Here is a 22050-nt window from a genome sequence, read left to right on the forward strand (position 1 = left end):
ACTAAATTCAAGGCTTTTGGTCATACCTAGGATATCCAGAACCACCAAAGGAGGGAGAGCATTTTCACATTTGGCTCCAAAACTCTGGAATAGTCTTCCTGATACTGTTCGTTGCTCAGACTCGCTCTCCCAGTTTAAAACTAGATTAAAGTCGCATCTCTTCAGCCAGGCATTCATATAATCCTACAGTTCAAACTACAATCCGGCCTCTAGCTCATAAATGCCAGAGGAGAACTGGCCCCCGACTGAGCCTGGGTTCTCCCAAGGTTTTTTTTTCTCCATTAGGTCACCTGATAGAGTTTTAGGACACCATTAGGTGACTTGATGGAGTTTTTCGGTTCCTTGCCACTGTTGCCTTTGGCTTGCTCAGTTGGGGATATTTAATTTTATTTTATCAATCAATAAATTCCTCTTGAAACAAACTTTGTTGTATTATTTTAATTTAATACTGTGAAGCTGCTTTGATACAATCTGTATTGTGAAAAGCGCTATACAAATAAACTTGACTTGACGTGCGCAAGAGCAATTGACATGCAAATCGTCCACATGAATGAACGCAGACCTGTAAACGCCCATTACCTCAAAAACAAAGAATCAGAGACTTCAGTACCTCTACTTTTCATCAAGTTTGGAAGATGCGTTGTGTTTGTGCTGTGCTGTTTACCTTGGATATACCTCAGAAGAATTAGAAGAACGCGATTTGAAGATGAGAAAGATTTTAAAGGTAAGACAATTCCACTCATAATAGTAAGCATGTTATTGCATAAACTTTACATTGTAGCAACTAGTCAAACTGGTGCCAGACTAAAAATGTATACATGTATGTATGTATGCATGTATGCATGTATGTATGTATGTATGCATGTATGTATAACAGAACAGAAACATGTTGAAATGAGAACTATAGACAGGTAGGCACTACCTTTCAATGCTAAATTTATATACATGTATGACACAAGGATGTTTTTTATGTCCGATAATAAAACACAGCATGTGAGCATGATATAAAAGTAGGCTAGTATGAGTGTTTACTCTAATACGATTAATATTATAATGTTTTGACCCGTGTTTACTGTTAGATACTGTGTTTGTGGATATCTGCCCAAACGTAGAATTGTAATAATGTAACAATAATGTTTCATAGTTTGGAGCGGCTCGATAGCTTCAGTAAATGTTCTCTGCACGCGCTGTGAGTTTGAGTCACTCACGCTGTCCATTTGAAAAGCAAAACGCACCAAACATTAAGCTTCATGATTTTACTCCAATCTCATTTCATAATGTTATAACGAATGGAAACATTTGAAGTAACATGACAATCCATATATTTTTCTCTAGTGTAGTGTTACTGAAGTGTTCCTTTTTAACGATTTATAGGCCACCTGTTATAGGCTATTGTTATTATTATTTTATGCAGCCCTACACATATATGCCTACAAGGCACAACAAACCTGGTGTTTATTATATATATATATATATACACACACTCACCTAAAGGATTATTAGGAACACCTGTTCAATTTCTCATTAATGCAATTATCTAATCAACCAATCACATGGCAGTTGCTTCAATGCATTTAGGGGTGTGGTCCTGGTCAAGAATCTCCTGAACTCCAAACTGAATGTCAGAATGGGAAAGAAAGGTGATTTAAGCAATTTTGAGCGTGGCACGGTTGTTGGTGCCAGACGGGCCGGTCTGAGTATTTCACAATCTGCTCAGTTACTGGGATTTTCACGCACAACCATTTCTAGGGTTTACAAAGAATGGTGTGAAAAGGGAAAAACATCCAGTATGCGGCAGTCCTGTGGGCGAAAATGCCTTGTTGATGCTAGAGGTCAGAGGAGAATGGGCCGACTGATTCAAGCTGATAGAAGAGCAACTTTGACTGAAATAACCACTCATTACAACTGAGGTATGCAGCAAAGCATTTGTGAAGCCACAACACGCACAACCTTGAGGCGGATGAGCTACAACAGCAGAAGACCCCACCGGGTACCACTCATCTCCACTACAAATAGGAAAAAGAGGCTACAATTTGCACGAGCTCACCAAAATTGGACAGTTGAAGACTGGAAAAATGTTGCCTGGTCTGATGAGTCTCGATTTCTGTTGAGACATTCAGATGGTAGAGTCAGAATTTGGCGTAAACAGAATGAGAACATGGATCCATCATGCCTTGTTACCACTGTGCAGGCTGGTGGTGGTGGTGTAATGGTGTGGGGGATGTTTTCTTGGCACACTTTAGGCCCCTTAGTGCCAATTGGGCATCGTTTAAATGCAACGTTCTACCTGAGCATTATTTCTGACCATGTCCATCCCTTTATGACCACCATAGGCTTGGGCGGTATTCGAATTTTGAAACCGTCAAACCGCCTCCCTATTTTACCGGGGTATACGGTATTACCGTGACTAATTAAAAATGACATAATGGGCTCAGACGGCGTCACCAAACTGTTGGCTTGTGCCTACACCGTTCAGAAACTGAATGCCAGATCGGGCAAAAAAACAACAACAAAAAAAATCAAGCCCAACCCCTGCACGTTGTGTCTGAGTCAGGCCGACGGCATTAACTGTTATTATGAGCCGGAGCCCACCATTATTCAACATTATATCTGTGTGCGTGCAACAAGCAAGAAGTGCCTTTGTAATCCGGTGACGCGTGTCCATTGATTTTTATTAATAAAACTTTTCTGCAAAGATGGAAGTTGACGATCGCCATCTCTGTAGTGAACGCGCCTATAGAGAGAAATGCACATCATTACACAATCAGAGAGTGGCCTTTTTCTTTTCGTTTTGAATTGTTTCGTTTAAAGAAATTGACGATCGGCATCTGAACGCTATAGAGAGACATGCACATCATGGATTACAGAGAGGTAGGCTAGTCTATTTCTTTTCGTTTTGAATGGTTTCGTTTACTGAAATTGACGATCGCATCTCCGTATGAACGCGCCTAGAGAGAAATGCACATCGTGGATTACTTAGCCTAATCAGTGAGTAGCCTATTTCTTTCGTTTTGAATTGTTTCGTTTAAAGAAACTGACGATCGCCATCTCCGTATGAACGCGCCTAGAGAGAAATGCACACCATTGATTAATCAGACTATATTTCTTTTCGTTTTGAATGGTTTCGTTTACTGAAATTGACGATCGCATCTCCGTATGAACGCACCTAGAGAGAAATGCACATCGTGGATTACTTAGCCTAATCAGTGAGTAGCCTATTTCTTTCGTTTTGAATTGTTTCGTTTAAAGAAACTGACGATCGCCATCTCCGTATGAACGCGCCTAGAGAGAAATGCACACCATTGATTAATCAGACTATATTTCTTTTCGTTTTGAATGGTTTCGTTTACTGAATTTGACGATCGCATCTCCGTATGAACGCACCTAGAGAGAAATGCACATCGTGGATTACTTAGCCTAATCAGTGAGTAGCCTATTTCTTTCGTTTTGAATTGTTTCGTTTAAAGAAACTGACGATCGCCATCTCCGTATGAACGCGCCTAGAGAGAAATGCACATCATGGATTACTTAGCCTAATCAGTGAGTAGCCTATTTCTTTCGTTTTGAATGGTTTCGTTTACTGAAATTGACGATTGCATCTCCGTATGAACGCGCCTAGAGAGAAATGCACACCATTGATTAATCAGACTATATTTCTTTTCGTTTTGAATTGTTTCTTTTAATGAAATTGACGATCGCATCTCTGTATGAACGAGAGAAATGCACATCATGGATTACTTAGCCTAATCAGTGAGTTGCCTATTTCTTTCGTTTTTAATTGTTTCGTTTAAAGAAATTTCAAGCTTTATTTATTTGTCATGTCTGTGAGGCATAGCCTTTTTTATGAGATTTCAATGCAAGTGACAGCGGCATGCTCATCATGTCATGATTATATTAAATCCAGGCGTTTGGTTGATGAAAATTTTATAAAAATTTTGATACAATTTATACAAAACGAAATTCGTTTTAAAGAGGCCTTTTACAAAACTAAATTTATTGAAGTGGTCAAATCGTCTGACACCCGATGCATCCCATCTTATTTGTGCTGTTCACTTTTCATAATCAACAAAGATGGAAAAAATAACATTATAATATTTTAACAAATACGAAACTTAATGCGCTTATGTATCCTGGCAGCAGTGAGTGGGCGGTTGTTTCGGAGATGCGACGTTAGAGGTGTTTACATCTCTCGCGGTATTGCCTCGTCAGTATTTACCGCCTCTCCCTTCTCATTTGGTTGGAACCAGAAACATTGCCAAACTGCAACCACACATAAGCATTTTTTAGGCAATAAATAAATTATATATATATTATAGGCTATATAAGTGCCGGTAATGACGGTATTGAAACTGATACCGGTGCTATTTTAAGATCCCGCGGTATCCGATATTACCGTAATACCGCCCAACCCTAGACCACCATGTACCCATCCTCTGATGGCTACTTCCAGCAGGATAATGCACCATGTCACAAAGCTCGAATCATTTCAAATTGGTTTCTTGAACATGACAATGAGTTCACTGTACTAAAATGGCCCCCACAGTCACCAGATCTCAACCCAATAGAGCATCTTTGGGATGTGGTGGAACGGGAGCTTCGTGCCCTGGATGTGCATCCCACAAATCTCCATCAACTGCAAGATGCTATCCTATCAATATGGGCCAACATTTCTAAAGAATGCTTTCAGCACCTTGTTGAATCAATGCCACGTAGAATTAAGGCAGTTCTGAAGGTGAAAGGGGGTCAAACACAGTATTAGTATGGTGTTCCTAATAATCCTTTAGTTGAGTGTATATATCCTGGTGTTTATATATATAAATAATAATGTGTGTGAAGAGTTTGGTTCCAAAACGCGATAAATCCATTTTGATTAATTTGAGTAAAAATGTGTTCCCTTTCAAGGGAACTCGAGCTGCGTCGAGACGCGGGGTGGGAACGCCCTGCGTGATTGCGTCGTGAAGCACGTGTATAATCAGTCCAATGGAAAGACGAGATGTCATAGGCGGGTGACGTCATCGACCAGGAAACTATAAAGCACTCATGAAAACAGACCGTGACAGCTTCTGTGCCTTCAGCAAGCGATCTGTGTATTATGTCCTTGTCATATTTATTGCTGTCTGTCAAGTTGCAATATATATATATATTATGGCAAAAGAGAGCAAGCGAGCGTTGTGTTGTTCCCTGCCCACGTTATATCACAGGTGGGGACACACACTTCAGAATAAAAAGCTTTGTGTTGCTTGTTTGGGAGTGGAGCATGCCAACAGTCAGTTCTCGAGGGGGCTGACTGTGAGCATTGCGAGAAGCTGTCCGTGAGGACACTCCGCTCCCGCCGGCCGTTCTTCAAGGAGGACGGTTCGGTGTGTGCTCCCTGAGGTGCGGGTCCCGCTGCCGAGGCACGGCGTCGACGCGCATCTTGGGGATCGCAAATGGATCGTACAGCGGGGTTTGAGACGGGCCCCGCCTTATCTCTGCCTTCACCTGTTAGATCCAGTGCCTTATCTCGGGGAGAAGCACGCTCTGCGGTTTCTCCTCCCCGGGATGAGGCACTCATGCTGCGATTTCCAGTTCCGAGGAATTTGTATCGTTAGTGTTTTTGTTAAGAGAACAAAACAATTAAAAATATAAAGAATAAAGCAGATGTTTATGAGTTTTCAATAAATAAATAAATAAGTCAGCTCATAACTCTGTTGAATAAAGAGGAGCTTTTAAAAGGAGGTTTTATCTAGTGCTGTTGCTAAGTTAAATATTACTGGCCAGCCGGTTATTATGAGAGTGAAAATATAAGTAAAACTCTATATCTCAGCCTCCTCGTCGGGGAATGCCGTTTTTTCCCTATCTCCACACTGAGGTGGAATAACCGGTTTCTATTTATGTGTTTAATCCCCAAACTTCTACTATAGTAATGTTATGGGTATTAAGTATCATGGTATGACAGTGCCTCGGGTTAAAGAGACGCTTGCGAGCTAACTCTCTCCCGAGTTGGCGTCATCATAACCCCGTGGCGGTCGCAGTCTAGCCAGTTAGAGATATGCAAGATCTGAGGACTGTTATCTCTAAAAATAGCTTGGAAGAAGAAGCCCTGACACCGAGGCTGCAGGCTTCTGAGGGCGGTCCCCTCTGGGGTAGGGATGGTTTTGAGAAATCGTTTCTCCTCGGCACCCTCTGGGGTGCGACTCTCTGAGGAGGGTCGCAACGCTGCAAATTCGGTTTTCCTGCCGGTTCGCCATTTCAGGACACCGAGGTGTCAGCGTCCCCAAACGATCCTCTGAGGAGGGTCGTAGAGCAGTCAGTTCGGTTTCCCTGCCGGTGCGCTGTTTCAGGGCACCGAGGTGCCTGCTTTTTCCAACGATCCTCCGAGGAGGGTCGTAGGAACAAAGCTAGTTAGAGGTAGGCAAGATCTGAGGACTGCCGTTATCTCTAATAAAATTTAGACAAGAAGTCCTGACGCTGAGGCTATCAGGCTTCTGAAGGTTCCTCCGGGGCAGGGACGGTTTTGAGAAATCGTTTCTCCTCGGCACCCTCTGGGGTGCGACTCTCTGAGGAGGGTCGCAGCGCTGCCAGTTCGGTTGTTCCCTGCCGGTTCTCCGTTTCAGGGCACTGAGGTGTCAGCGTCCCCATACGATCCTCCGAGGAGGGGCGTAGAACGGTCAGTTCGGTTGTTCCCTGCCGGTTCGCCGCTTCAGGGCACCAAAGTGACTGTTCAACCAAATCCAGAGGCCAGTCTCGAGAGACTGGTTCCCCTAGTAGAATTTCTGGCAGCGTGGAAACTACTGCCACATATTTCTCAGTGGGTCCTACACACTATAGAAAAGGGTTTCAGAATTCAGTTCGGTTCTCTTCCGCCCAGATTTCTAGGGGTCCTCCCCACAGTGGTGGACCCCGAGCAGGCTCTGGTTATGGAGCAGGAAGTACTGACACTTCTGCAGAAGGAGCTATAGAAGGAGTTCCTCCTCCCAGCAGACAGTCTGGGTCTTTATCACCCCGCACCTTTACAAAATGCGTGGATGCAGCTCTGGCTCCTCTGAGACTCCTGGGCATTCGCGTATTAAATTATCTCGACGATTGGTTGATTTTAGCTCAGTCCGAGCAGTTGGCAGTTCGGCATCGAGATGTCGTTCTGTCTCACATAGAGAGGTTGGGGCTGTGGCTCAACGCCAAGAAGAGAGTGCTCCTCCCAGCTCAGAGGACCATTTTTCTGGGTGTTTTATGGGATTCGACAATAATGCAAGCACGCCTGTCTCCTGCACGTATTTCTGCGATTCTCACAGCCGTAAAGGGGATAAAACTAGGCCAGTCACTCACTGTGAAACAGTTTCAGAGACTGTTGGGGCTCATGGCAGCTGCGTCCAACGCAATCACTTTTGGCCTTCTGTACATGAGACCTCTGCAGTGGTGGCTCAGGACCAAGGGGTTTTCTCCGAGGGGAAATCCATTTCGCACGATCAAGGTCACACGGCGATGCCTTGGTCATGTGGAAGAAACCTTGGTTCCTCGCCCAGGGCCCAGTGCTGGGGGCTTCTTGTCGACGCGTAACGCTTTCGACGGATGCTTCCCTCACGGGATGGGGGGCGGTCATGAGTGGCCGCTCTGAGAAAGGTCTTTGGCAGGACCATCAACGTTCTTAGCACATAAATCAGCTAGAAATGATGGTGGTATTTCGAGCTCTCAAATACTTCCTGCCAGACCTGAGAGGTCACCATGTGCTTGTCCTTCCGGACAACACACTGATGGTCTCGTATATCAGAGCAGATATCCTGTTGAGGCAGGGGGCTGAGGCCCGGGGAATGGAGACTTCACCCCGAGGTGGTGGAGCTCCTTTGGAGAACTTTGGTCAAAACTCAAGTCTACCTTTTGCATCGTTTTATACAACGCATTGCCCTATGTGGTTCTCCCTGACGCATCCAGCTCTTCTTGAACTGGATGCAACGTATTAGGTGAGGTTGAGGCTACACCTGTACGCATTTCCCGATATCTTTGCTCCCGGGAGTTACTCTCATCCGGAGTTATGGATACTGTGGGCTCGGCCTCTGAGGGGGCCCAGCTCATAGATTCAGGTCTCTCGACTGAGGTCGTGGAGACCATTCTCCAGTCTAGAGCTCCCTCCACGAGAAGACTGAATATGCATTGCAATGGAAACTTTTCTCTGCCTGGTGCGGAGAACGCCTTCTGAATCTTGCTATCTGCCCTATGGTACAGTACTTGATTTCTGCAATGAATGTTTCTTTACTGGGTTATCTCTGAGGAGAGATCCTTATTTCGTCTTCTCCGTGGTACATGAGGCTGAGGCCTGCACGTACTTAGATTTGCACCTGGTATGGTGATAGTCTTTCTTCACCCCTTTCCGGGTTGTATTCCTAGGTCCCTACTAAATTTGCGGGTAATTTGTGCTGCAGGCCTTCTGTCCTCCACCTCCAGATGAGGAAAAACTTAATCTGTTATGCCCTATCCGGGCTTTGGATGCTTATGTCCACAGAGCTGCCCTGTGGCTTATATATAAGAGCAGTTATTTGTCTGCTTCGGGTTACCTAAGATAAGTTGCCCAGCATCTAAACAGATAATGAGCAAGTGAGTAGTTGAGGCTATCTCACTTGCTTATGAAGCGGCCGGACAGCCTTCACCTTTGGCTGTCCCGGCCCATTCTACCAGGAGTATGGCTGTCTCTAAGGCTTTATTATCAGGAGTTTCACTCTATGACATCTGCAATGCGGCAGGCAGGTCCTCACCGCATACATTTGTTAGATTTTATGACTTGAACCTAGGCTCCACTCCAGGGTCTAGGGTGCTTGTTTCCTAGTGTGCGCATGGTCTTCATACAGAACAGGCATTTGTCATATGGCGTCTTGAGTATAGGGTTCCCACTGCGTCTCGACGCAGCTCGAGTTCCCTTGAAAGGGAACGTCTCAGGTTACGTATGTAACCCTGGTTCCCTGAGAGGGAACGAGACGCTGCGTCGCCCTGCCATACTCCCTGCATGCCTGTGATCGACTTGCTTCGGCTTTTCAGAAGCTGTCGCGGTATGTTTTCATGAGTGCTTTATAGTTTCCTGGTCGATGACGTCACCCGCCTATGACATCTCGTCTTTCCATTGGACTGATTATACACGTGCTTCACGACGCAATCACGCAGGGCGTTCCCACCGCGTCTCGACGTAGCGTCTCGTTCCCTCTCAGGGAACCAGGGTTACATACGTAACCTGAGACGTTTTCTTTACCAAGAAAGTGGCAAGATGAAAACCACTATTTTCTGTTTCAAACTTTCACATAGCATCTTTAGGTTATAATAACATCAATTCAAATCCAGATTTTAATTTTCTTAGATTTATTATAAAAACGGATTATTATTTTTTCCCAAAAATGCAATAAATTCATGACACTTTTTTTTCCTCCCAAAATGCAATGAATCCATTGAATCAACATAAGTTATTTTTCATATTGAAAAATAACTTGTTGATATATTTCAATCTCAGCATTGTATTTTCCTGAGGTCAGATATGCATATTTTACTCTTTACTTCAGAGCATTTGATGTTATGTATTGATTCTCTTTGAATTGGTTATGTAATTGACCAATAAGCCCCAATAAGCCCCTCCCCTCGAATGCAGATGAGCCAATGGCAGTTGAGTATCAGTTGCACAGGGACCGGAACTCGGACATCTTTAGGTTTCAGCACCATAGAGAAACATTGGAAGATCCAAAGCTCTCATCGGTTTGATGATGTTTATGCTACAAAAATGGTAAAACAATGTGCCTGGGGTACTTGTAACACTGATTCCAGGAATCCTGAGAGGATGGGCATGGGTATTCATGTATTGAATCACCATATTGTGCGTGCATTCACCAGCGCGTTTCAAAAGTGTGATAGGATTTGCGAGAACGGACCAATTATCTGCACAATACGACTGAAGCCCGGTTTATTCATAATATCAATGATGTGAACGCGGTAACCTGGTTCCCTAAGGATTCCATCTCAATTAAGACAAAAATATAAATTTTGAGGTTGTCATACTCTCATTAAGTTACAATTAACATTAAAGTTAGTGAATCCATGTTAACGTACAACCTAAATTGCGAAATGTTCTCACGTCATGTACAGTGTAGGTCAAAAACACAAACGAAGGTCTTCATTTCAGTGCCTCTCCATATTAAACTGGTTAAATGTAAATTAATTTAATCTTACCCTTTGGTACATGAACAGTGTTGATCCTGGATGTTGTCATTGCATTCTGATCTGTAAACCCTCACTTCCAAATTAATCTTGTTACCCACCATATTTATTTTAAAATCTTTTATATATCCCTCATGGCATATTTAAGTCCCACTTCAATGCTCCTCGACGAGAGGTTGACCATCTGTGTCCAATTTATCAAAAACATCTTGAGACAGCTGTCATTGTAAGACAGTTAGCCACTCCGTTTGTTTGTCCGAGTTAGCAACATGCCAATTGACCTGCTTACAGATAGGTCAATTGGCATGATACATTTACCTGACTAATAATAAATTGTTACATTTGAATTTATTCTGACTTACTCTGAAATGTTTAACCTGTTAAGCTGCAACGCCACTTTTGAAAAATCCCCAGAAATGACATACCCAAACTGAAACACATACAGTTCATGAACCCTTTGCACTAAAAGCACAAGTATAATCTCATTTGAAAGCTGACACCTGGTAGTTTATTGTAAATGTAGAATTAATTATTGTCATAATGAAAATATTTTTTTTAAATAGCTTCAAACTTTTGTAAAGTTATTAGAAATTTATTTTTATGAAACATCTTCATGAAAATAAAATTGAAGTTGGCCCTGTAGCAATCTAGAAATGCACTGCAGCTAAAGCCATATGTGTGACCATGTTATATTTAAAATCTGAAAATGATAAGTCTAAAACTCTGTATTTAGTTAAATGTTTTTCAAGATCATGTCAAATGATTTTATTTTGATTAGACTCTAAAAATGCTACTGATGTTTAGTCATCATCTAAGTCATCTATTCAGTCTATTGTCTCTATTGTTTTGTGGTGCAAACGAGCCCCATTCAGTCTCAGTCTCCCCAGTACACATTCACACACCTCTCCAGCCTGGTTATGGATCTAAATATGCATATCTTTTGTCTGCATTATAGTTACTAACGACTGGCTATTCACAGGCTATTCATAGGGTTTCAGTCCCTATTTTATTTTATCAAAGTTCTTACTTACATTTGAAACTGTATCAAATGCACTAAAACATTTCAGAAAAGCATTACTATTTAGAAAAAAACCCATAAAAGAATAACTTCTAGGTGACAGGTGCACCTGAGCTAGCTAGCATGTTAGCTTAGCACACCATCAATACACGACCATTTATGAGATTAAAACTATGTTTGTGCTTCAAACTTATTTCATAACTCAAGTCGAGTGTTTTAAATAATCTTCAGTGATCTAATTTGGCTTCAGATAAAAAAAAATCAGAAAGAAAATATATTATTTATAGTATGCACGATGATAAAGTCTATATCGATTAGCATTACATTATAAATATAATCTATTATTATAAAAATACCTGGCATTGCTTGAAGAACACTCAAATATCATTAATTGCTATCATGTTTATTGTCTTCAAAACGTCTATATCTGCATATTACAGCGATCTCTGTGTTAGCTTTGTGTGTAGCTGCTATCAGTGACGTCCTTGAAGGTCACATGATTATGTCTCTTCTTCATGTTCCATATATGGAGTATTTTTGTGCATATAGCGCCCTCAGGCTATTGGTATGAATTGAAAACACAGCACATCTCAGTAAGAAGCGCTCATAATGATTACATCGACGCATTTGGGTATAAATTCAAGAAATATTATTCCTGTCTATAGAAATATGATGTAAATCTATGAGAATATATAAATATTTCTCCAAGTCTGCACATTTTTGAGCTAAAAGCCCTGAGGGACGTTGTTTTGTATAGCACTGTCATGACGACAGCACGGAGTTTTTTTTTTATGAATGGACCAGCTGACGGTCATAATTCATATTAAAGGGATCAACGCATTTTTTCATTTCATAACTCCTGACACAAATTAAGACATAACTGTCACTATAAGTTTCTCAGAATACAATAGTTGTCAAATACTGAAACTTGAATCTTATATCTTTTTAATGATGTATAGTTTGTCAAGGTAAAACATTTAATCTGATAGTAACTTTGAACTAAATAAATAAAAAAATGCTTCAGTGCGCCGACGCACTGGTGCAGTTTAACAGGTTTAACTCGTAGATTATGTAGTATCGATTGTTACTGCAAATCTGCTTCCAGGATTATGTGGATACTAGATCTCAGATTAGATTGAGCATGGGGCACGTCAGGAGAGATTCTAGATTTCTTACTTATGCAGTCGCATTCACTATAGGGGGCTAGATAAAAATACTATTAAAATAATAAGCATTGGGGCGGCATTATTTTATAGTACTAGCCATAACCTCTGGTTACCGTTTCAGCTTTATTCAAGTTGTTATATAGTTATATTATTAACTATAGGGGACTAGATCAAAATATTATAGAGATAATAGCAAGCATTGGGACGGCATTATTTCATTCCCTGCTGAAAAAAACAATAGAAACCATTACAGAATTGCTAATGGTTTTAATGGTTGTATTGGAAACTGTATTGGTTTTAATGGAAACTGTAATGGTCCTAGTGGGTCTCTATTGGTAATTTACTTTTTTCTATTGGTGGCATATTTTGTCTATTTGTCTGTATTGGTTTTAATGGAAACTGTAATGGTCCTAGTAGGTCTCTATTGGTGATTTGCTTTCTTCTATTGGTGGCATGTTTTTTCTATTGGATACCATTAAGGACCAATAGAACACCTTTGGCAACTTATAGGTTACATGTTGGTATCTACTGGACACCAATATGAACCATTAAGTCTCCAACAAATTTAGTGTTTTCTTTGGTTTGATGATATTAATATATAATTTGTTTGTCACTGATTTCCTGGACTGTTCCTATGTTTAAGTGACACCTTTCACAGTAGAACTGAAATTCTACTTTCTCACAACTGTTTTTAAACACTCTGTTAAAAAGATACTTGGATCGAGGTACAACCTCTTGCCCAAACAATTTATTTATCAACTGCAGTAAATCATGTAACTGGCAGCCAGTTATTTTATGCTTTGCTGCATGGCTCATAATCATGAGCATGGCCTCAGGTTTTGTGGTAGTTCCTGTGGCAGTCAAAGCAGTGTCCATGTCAGGCTGTAGTTCAATCACTGACGGGATCAGGAGTGTTCTGCTTCGTGCTGCCTGTCCTATGGTCTAGGAGTCTGACTCTGTTCCACTGCATGCCTTTAAAAGCAACATCTCTGTTTAAGGTATGGTTGTGTGTAGGTCTGCTCATACACATATTCACGTAGGTTCATAGTTATATATCACAAATAATGTATTTTATAATATTGAAATGTATATTTGAACACTAGGCTACTGTTTAACAACAGTACACAATATGTAGCACACTGCTACAAGCTATTCAAAATGCTTTTCTTAAAGTTTTTAAATAACCTTTTAAAAATAGGCGCTACAAAAAATAAAATGACAAAGAAATATGAAACTTATGACCACTGTCTCATCTGTTTCACTGTAATACTTTTATTTAACAGGTATATGTTGTGTGAAGACTTTTATTTTGATATCCGATGAGAATTCTTCTCCTTTTCTCTGGGTTTTTATTTATTTATTTGTCTATTAAAAATCAAAAGTTATTCTTCAATAAGTATGTCAGACTTTGCTGGATCACCTCCGCCGTATGTAGGCTACTAAAGTTTTTCTTTTTCTTTTTTAATAATCAAATTTATTAAAATAATCGAGACAATCCTACTGGATAATAAGCTCGATAGCGTAACGTTACCCGTTACATTGGCTGTTTGGCTCTCTTCCTCATCAACACCTGGCCTCCCTGCTGAAAAATCCAGCTAAAACCTGCTTAAGCTGGTTGGCTGGTCTTAGCTGGTTTAAGATGGAAGTAGCTGGCTTTAGTTGGTCTCCCAGCCTGGCTTAGCTGGTTTTATCTGGTCTCCCAGCTGGCATGTATGATGAAGCTGGTTTCCCAGCCTGGACAATTTGGTGGTCAGCCTGGCCAAGCTGATGAACATCTTACACACACACACATATATATATATATATATATATATATATATATATATATATATATATATATATATATATATATATATATATATATATATATCCTATATATATATATATAGCCTATATATATATATATATATAATCACATATATATAATAATAATGTTTCTTGTTTTGTTTGCCATTGTTATATAACGCAATTATTAGTATTGTAACAAAACCTGGCATATAAACTGGGGTCTGACATTTTGCACATGAATGGGTCATAGACCTACACAATGAGTTTAAAATTCATGATTTAATATTAATGGTATTTTAAATGATGTTATATGTTTTAATTCTAGATGTTTATTTAAGTGCTGCGTGACTTTTAAGTGTTTTAATGCGCGTGAACATTCAAACACTGGAGCGAGCGCGTCACGCGAGAGCAGATGGAAACGGGGAAACGTCATCAACTGACAAACAGCAAAACTCGCGTCTCTCGCTGTTGTTTTCACTGCTTTCAGGTGAGTTTAGTCAACAAATTCACACAAATAATACATACAAACGTCCCTGACACCTTTATTACGTGTAATTGACACGCTTCTGTTGAATATTTACTTTATAGAAATGGTTTTGTGTCTTCAAAAAAGTCCGTTAGCATCTCAACCGTTTTCAGAAGAGGTAACGTTAAGTTAGGCCTAATTTACGTTAAGTTAAGGCTAACTAGCCTATAGACTGGAGCTCTTGTTTATGAAAATTTGGGGGTTTAACCACATCTTTGTGTAGATAACAATTTTTGATAGTTTTGTTTTGCTGGTAAACGTTAATTTGTCAATGGGTGATTGGAAGTAAGCTAATTTATTTAACCTAAAAGAATGCACTGTACTGTTAATCAGTGACGTCACTTTATTTCACAATACATTATCTTAAGAATTATATATATATATATATATATATATATATATAATTCTTTCTCTTTTCTGCATTTCACCTCTGCTCTAGCTTGTAAATGTTCTATTGTAAATCCTATGTAACATTGTTGGCTCTGTGACAAATAGCATGTTATGTTCTAGATCATCATGCCTGGCCTGCTGCACCCCCGTCCAAGAAAATCTCCACAGCTATGAACCATATGACTAGTAAGCAAAACCACCTCAAACATACAGTGCACTACTGTCCAAAAGTCTGGGGTCTGTAAGATTTATGCTTTTGAAAGAAGTCTCACATTTTAAAATCATTAACCCCAGGTCAGATTGTCCTTGAGAAGCCTGTAGGCTAAATAATCAGCTAAATAATAGGCGACAAATATAATGTTATAATGGTCGTAGTTATAATAATTAATTGAACTATTATGATAACAGGATATCATGGTCATTGGTATATTTTATTTTTATTTCTCTAGGTCTGTTTTGAATTATGTTGGCCAATGAGACAGACACCATACTGTCCAACTCAGGGGTATTTATTTTGTATGTATTTTTTACTGATAAATACTTAAATTCTTTTTACTTTTAAATGCTAAATGTGGTTCAGGCACGCAAGTTATTTTTCACAGATATCTGGCCAGCTGTGGCTCATACTCTTAGCCTTTAAAATGTCTGAATTTATATCCCCAATGCAATATCAGGGGGTAAAGATATCATTAGAGTTCTTAAACTTATGGCTATGCTCTTGTTATCAGATGAGACATAATCCCTAGCGTTTGGCCCTGTGATTCTTCAGGACAAGACCTTGATGCCATCCACACTCAGTAGATGAAGAATGTGAGTTTCACAATAGCTGCCACTATAGAATAACGTTATACTTGGTATTTTAACGTGACATGTTATAACAAGAATATCTATGGCAAGAGCTCTTTTCAGTCGCTGCTTTCTTTTCCTCGTGATCATTTTCTTTTTTTTCCCTTTGCAATCCGCTGTAAGAGTATGAAAAAGGACAATATATGCTGCACATTTGTGGTCGGTTCTCCCGAATTTAATTTACGATATATTCCTTGGAGCTTGGAGAGTATTCACTTAAACACAGTTTATGTCTTAAGTTTAAGCTTGTTGAATAATATGTCAAAAGAAATGCAATGGTCAGGATTATTGAGGGTCTTTTTCTTTGACAGCAGACACATGAGATAATGCCTGAAGTGAGTCAGTGAAGGAGAAGATCAAGATCTGGAGGAGGACATACAGTTTACACTTCGGGAGAATGACAAAGATGAGCTCCAGGGCAGATTCAGCAATCATTATAAAGGTGAGTTCAGTGTGTCCATGCTTAAGTGACACTGTTTAATAAAGCAGGTACATTATGTGTTATTTACAGTGATGATTTTACTTGTTTTATTATTATAAGGTAATATTAAAGGTTAAAAATGACCCACGGTAATAGTCCTGCACGATATTGCAAAAAAACTGATATTGCAATATTTCATTTTTTCTGCAATATATAATGCAATATCTCAATAAAAACTATTTCACCAAATGACTTAAATAGCGCTATTTGGAAATAATTTATCATTCTAGAATGATTGGTGTGATTTTGTAGGGGTTTGCATCTGCATAGAAAATAATAAATTGCAAGCATAGGTAAAAAAATGTAACAAAGATGTGAAATAAGCTTTGCCTCATATTCCAGGTAAGTCTAATTTAGGTACAGAAATTGAGTAATCAACTGTAAAATAACACGGCATAGTCTTTACATAGCCTGACTTCACAGAGGCCTATACTGCAATATCACTACCACAGATAGGTATGAATGATAAAACAATATGTTCATGGCTTTAATGCATCACATAATATGGGTGTTTATTATGTCAGGTTGTGTGTGTCTTACACCAGTTTTATGAGGACACAGTTTTATGGGGACATCATAAGAACATGTTCCTGATGTTTAACTTGACTACAGAATCTCAGTGTGTTGTGTTAGTTTGACAGAATCCTGGTCTATGAGGACACCGTTTTACGGGGACACATATGGAATATTAGGAGGATCGATACTGATAACCAGGGCTTGACATTAACTTTTAGTGGTTTTCCAAAGTTACTAGCCATACAGCATTTTTACAGCAAAAGTTGACTATGGCGTGCTAAAATTTAGGCTACTTGAACTAGATTTACAACCCTTTTAAATGTAAAACCACTGTACACACCCAAATCAAGACTACATAAATATATAACAATACAGGTCATTATCATTAGCTCTGATAAGGTTGTGTGTAAAGCTCCCGTTTTAAAATAAAACTATGTATTATGTATTATATGTCGCCACATAGCTCCACCGGCATACGATGTAACTCCAGCAGGGCAGCTAGCTGTCTCTTCGTTTCTGTGTTGTCGGTCACTAGCGCACAAGCCCCAGGCAACACTGTGTGCATGTAATACTCATTAGGGCTGTCAAAATTTCTCAAAAATGACATTCGACTATTCCCTCTAAAAAAAAACCAAATAGCCTATAGTCGAACTATTGTAACATCTGGTTCCGCATTTTGTCAATGACGCGCATTACGTCAATAACAGGACAAATTAATACAAAGAGACATAACTACTTGTATTCATGAATATCAGTCACGTGACCTCTTACGTCATCCGCTCTTTTTCCAGTTGACGGCCGCCATCTTGAGTACCTACCGAGTACTGTCTATGGTACTGACAAACCTATTATCTCAAGTCTTGTTAGAAAACAAACAAAAAAATAACTATTCTTGAAACATTATTTGAATTCTTTAACAAAAATTATTGTATGGAATAGAATAGCTCCTGCAGCAGGTGCATTAGCACAACAGGTAGCATAAAGTTACATGACACAATTTAATTGATTAATATTACACTTTTACTTTTAACTCACTTTAAAACACCATCGAGGATTTGTATCATATTCCGGTCGCGGTTTAAAATGGTTTCAAGTCAAAAAAACATTTTGAAATATGTTATATTTAACATTTTATATGAAGCTATGGCCTATCCTTACCTAGCATGCATACTGTAAACATTCTTTATTCATATGAAAATTCCCCAATCGCACGAAAATCACACACAAATCACATATACTTCAAACCGTGCATTTATTAGCTTCTTGTTTCAGGTGAAGAGATGTTACTTTAGCTTTGTTATCACGGATGTCAGAATGAGGAAGTCATGCAGGACCGCAGGCAGAACAGAAGCGTGATTTTTTTTTTTTTTTTTCAAACCACTTCAGCGGAAATCCCGCCCTGCAGCTGATTCTAAAGTTTTCATTGGTCATATCAATCACTGTACTGATTGCCTACACCAAACACTGATTACCATTGGACTAATAGCCCTGGCGGATACTGTATTGCATGTATTTGAACACAAATAAACCGGAGAAGACGTGAATGAATGCTTTTTGAGTGATGATTTCTATTCAAAATAACGAACGTTACAGATTTATGTTATGTTACATTTAAGTTATATTTATGTTACCGTGTTGTGAAAGCATAGCTAGCTAGTTCCTTTGCAACTGACATATCGATCTTGCCGAATAAGGTACTCAAGATGGCGGCAGACAAGTTTTAGAAGTGAGTGACGTCAGTGAGGAGACGTTGGTGACATCATCTGATATTCATGTATAGGTAGTTTATTTAAGTTTAAACATATTTGACAACGTATTACCTACACAAAAACAAGTAAATCAACTAATGGCCAAGACCGCAGACCTCACTCTCGCTCGCTCGCAGGCACTCTTTCTCTCTCTCAGCCTCACCCTCAAGCTAGGTAGAGCGAATAGAGCATCGAGTCCTCAAGCGAATAGAGCGTCTGGCGCGAGTGATTTCAATGTTAAGTCAATGTAAAGACGCGTTTACGCGCGTCTGGAGGTCTTGCGGCGCGAATGAGCTCGTCACGCTCTCTGCGCATAACGGTTTAAAAGAACAACAACAATAAGCAAATGTTGAGTGCTGATCAAGAGTTTTGTGCAAGCAATTTAAGGTCGCGACTCTTATATAGCAGGCTTCATTCAGTGATTGAAACAAATATTATTAACATTAATTGAAGTTTTACAGTATATAGAACCGACATTGAACGCTCCGAGCGAGCTGTGCTGTGGTAAACATGGAACTTTTCCTTGACATGAAACGGTAAATAATCAAACCAGTGGAAGCCTGTAGTGCATGAAACTGCTGTATCTAACCTACCTTATTCATGCAATATCTATTCAGTCAGTACAGTAGCCTACACTTTAGTAATGTTTCTGTTTAACGTTAACGCTTCTTCCTGTTACCCCGTCCCTGACCCCTTAGGCAGCGTGCCCACTCGCAAAGCAGACAGCCGCACCTCTGCTACCGAGGGCGTTTTTCCACATTCGAATATTCATTTTCACATCATCACATAGCCTTCACCATAACTAGAGATTGGCATGGAGTACTTTCCATAAGATCATCTCTCAATGCAAATCAAACCAGCTATTAGGCTAACTGAAATAAAACCATGCCAATCTCTAGGTATGGTGAAGGCTATGTGATGATGTGGGGCTATTTTAACTCGGCCATCCTTAAAAATATTCTTGTTTGCCGTAACCCGACCGACCCTGTCAATTTAGTACCGACCCAATTATTTATTTTTTTTCCCTTTTAGTCCGACCGACTTGCCGGTTGTAAACTTGCGTTAAGACCGACCGATTTTTTTTAACTCTTAAAACAACTAATACAAATGCAATAAAATAATAGTAGTTAAGTATTGTGAATATAAATTGCCTAGACCTACATACAAACATAAGCTACGTTCTTTCTTTTAAATAAAAACCTGTGGCGCGTCATCTATGATTATGTTTACACCATTGGTTAACGCATCACACTACAGCCTGCAAGCTAAGTTCACTTCGTTTCATTCACTGTCAATGGTTCGCGCTTGGTAATGATGGCTGCGGCTTTACTCTAAAGATTATTTCATTTTTATATGTTGTTGATTAAAAAATAAATATGCGAGAGCGTATTATAGGCTATATATGACGACGCTACTGCAACACACTCGCCGCAGATGAGAAGCTGCATCAACGTGCAAACTATTGCAAATCAAAGTGAAAGTAAGTCGCAGGCGCTTTAACACACAATCATCTTCATTAAATGTAAAGAAACGAAATGATCTTACCAGGGCTGTTTCTGCTTTCTCTTATTGCGGGCTTTGATTCAGAAATTTTAGCTAATGATCAATAAAAGAATGTATCTCGTTGCTTTCGGTGACATGCACTCCATTAAATCTGCATATAGCGGGAATTGAAGATCGGATTTATATCAGCAAAAAAACAACAACACACATTTATGTAACCAGGTGTAAATGGAATCGTTTTGATAAATCAGATTGGAATCCGATCTGAGAAAACGCATGAAGTGGCCTGGTGTAAACAGCCCCTAGACATAGGTGAAAAATGTATCCCGACCCCGATTTAAAAAATAAATAAAATAATAATATATATACTTTTTTATATTATTTTTTTTATATATAAAAAAATATAGACCTACCTACCGTCCCTTTTTTTCTTTTTTTTTGCTGTTACTGCAAACCAAAATATTTTTAAGGATGGCCCAAAGGCCAAGGGAACTTTATCAGGATGCATAGTATCCTGGATCCATGAAGTAACTGGCCTTTAAAAATAAAAATCTGCCTGCCTCTATGGGAATTTAACATAGGGGTGTCCAGACTTATGCACCCTGTATTTTAAGGAAGAACATTTATTTATTTACGATACATTATTCATTCACAAAGAAAATTGGTGTCCTTAAAGGTTGGATTTTTCCTATTTTTTTTTAATTAAGGCATTAAGTTCAATTTCCAAAAGATGATTTTTTTATTCCTCTTTTTTAGTCAACTTTAGCATGGGTGTCTAAACTTATGCATAGCACTGTAGTTACTTACAGCTATATGACATTTTCTTGAATAGTTTATATTTTGCAAATATTGTACACTGGACCAAATTCTTAATAAATAAAATCATTTTTACGTTAACTTTATTTATATATGTGACCTTAAAGTAATCCAAAAGTAACCAGATTACATTACTTTCACATTGTGGTAGTTGGATTGTTACTGAATACTTTTTTTAAAAGTAATTTGTAACTGTAACAGAATACATTTTTAAAGTAACTCTGCCAAGCCTGCCTGCTACCTATTGGTGCCAACTAATCAGTAAAACCAATATAATGGTCGACCTCTACTTTTAAATTAGCTAAAATGGTCTTATTCTGCATATTAATGTTTTTTTTGTTGTTGGTTTTGTCATGATACCCACAGAAAAATGGGTATCAAAGTATGCCCAAAGATGTTGGATGAATATATTTAAATGTATAATGTATGTATGGATAATCTTATGTACTGGTAATGTGGTTTAAGAGGTACATTGTCCTAATGAATTCTCCTTCTTTTTGCAGGTCTAATCAGTCAGCCCCAGTGAAGCCACACAATGTAAAAGAATAACTGTGAATCAAATAATAAAAATGTAATATTAATGTTTTGTGTCAGATGTTTATTTCCAGCTGGGTTGAGTAAAAAAGCAGGTCTTAATACTATAACTTTTATTTCAGGTGCAAGTTCTTCATTCTTTGCAAAACAAAACCTGAGCTGTAAGCTATTGAAAAGTTGGTGTGAAGTTTATATCAATTGTGTATAATAGTAGTTATAATTCACATTAATTTATTAAAAATATAATTAATGTCCTAATTATTAACAGCTAAAAGCATTAAACCTACAAATCTTAGCCAATACAAAACTGTAATGGAAACCATTAAATATGTGCAAATCAAGACCAATACAAATTTGTAATGAAACCATCAGAACCAATACAAAACTGTAATGGAAACCATTAAATATGTGCAATTCAAGACCAATACAAATTTGTAATGAAACCATCAGAACCAATACAAAACTGTAATGGAAACCATTAAAATACAGACCAATACAAATTTGTAATGGAAACCCTTAAAACCAATAAATCCTAATGGAATTTGGCCCAA

General features: G+C 39.0%; 1 protein-coding gene and 2 long non-coding RNA genes across 10 annotated transcripts in view; 2 read left to right on the forward strand and 1 right to left on the reverse strand.

Annotated features, from left to right (window-relative positions):
* becn1 (beclin 1, autophagy related) overlaps positions 1-22050 on the reverse strand; it is a 212659-nt gene that overhangs the window by 112767 nt on the left and 77842 nt on the right. The gene's annotated exons all lie outside the window — the stretch shown is intronic.
* LOC309485874 lies at positions 5779-12565 on the forward strand. Its single transcript, XR_014201292.1, has 3 exons — positions 5779-6332; positions 6606-10537; positions 12239-12565. It is a non-coding gene; the product is annotated as an uncharacterized lncRNA (long non-coding RNA).
* On the forward strand, positions 14293-21546 carry LOC309485870. 4 transcript variants are annotated; one of them, XR_014201287.1, is made up of 6 exons: positions 14293-14783; positions 15176-15241; positions 15505-15560; positions 15784-15865; positions 16213-16343; positions 21469-21546. It is a non-coding gene; the product is annotated as an uncharacterized lncRNA (long non-coding RNA). The 4 variants fall into 4 exon arrangements; XR_014201286.1 differs by having other exon boundaries at positions 15784-16343; XR_014201288.1 differs by having other exon boundaries at positions 14293-14626; positions 14728-14783; positions 15505-16343.

This window comes from Leuciscus leuciscus (genome assembly GCF_965113295.1).
Source record: "Leuciscus leuciscus genome assembly, chromosome: 21".
NCBI lineage: Eukaryota > Metazoa > Chordata > Actinopteri > Cypriniformes > Leuciscidae > Leuciscus > Leuciscus leuciscus.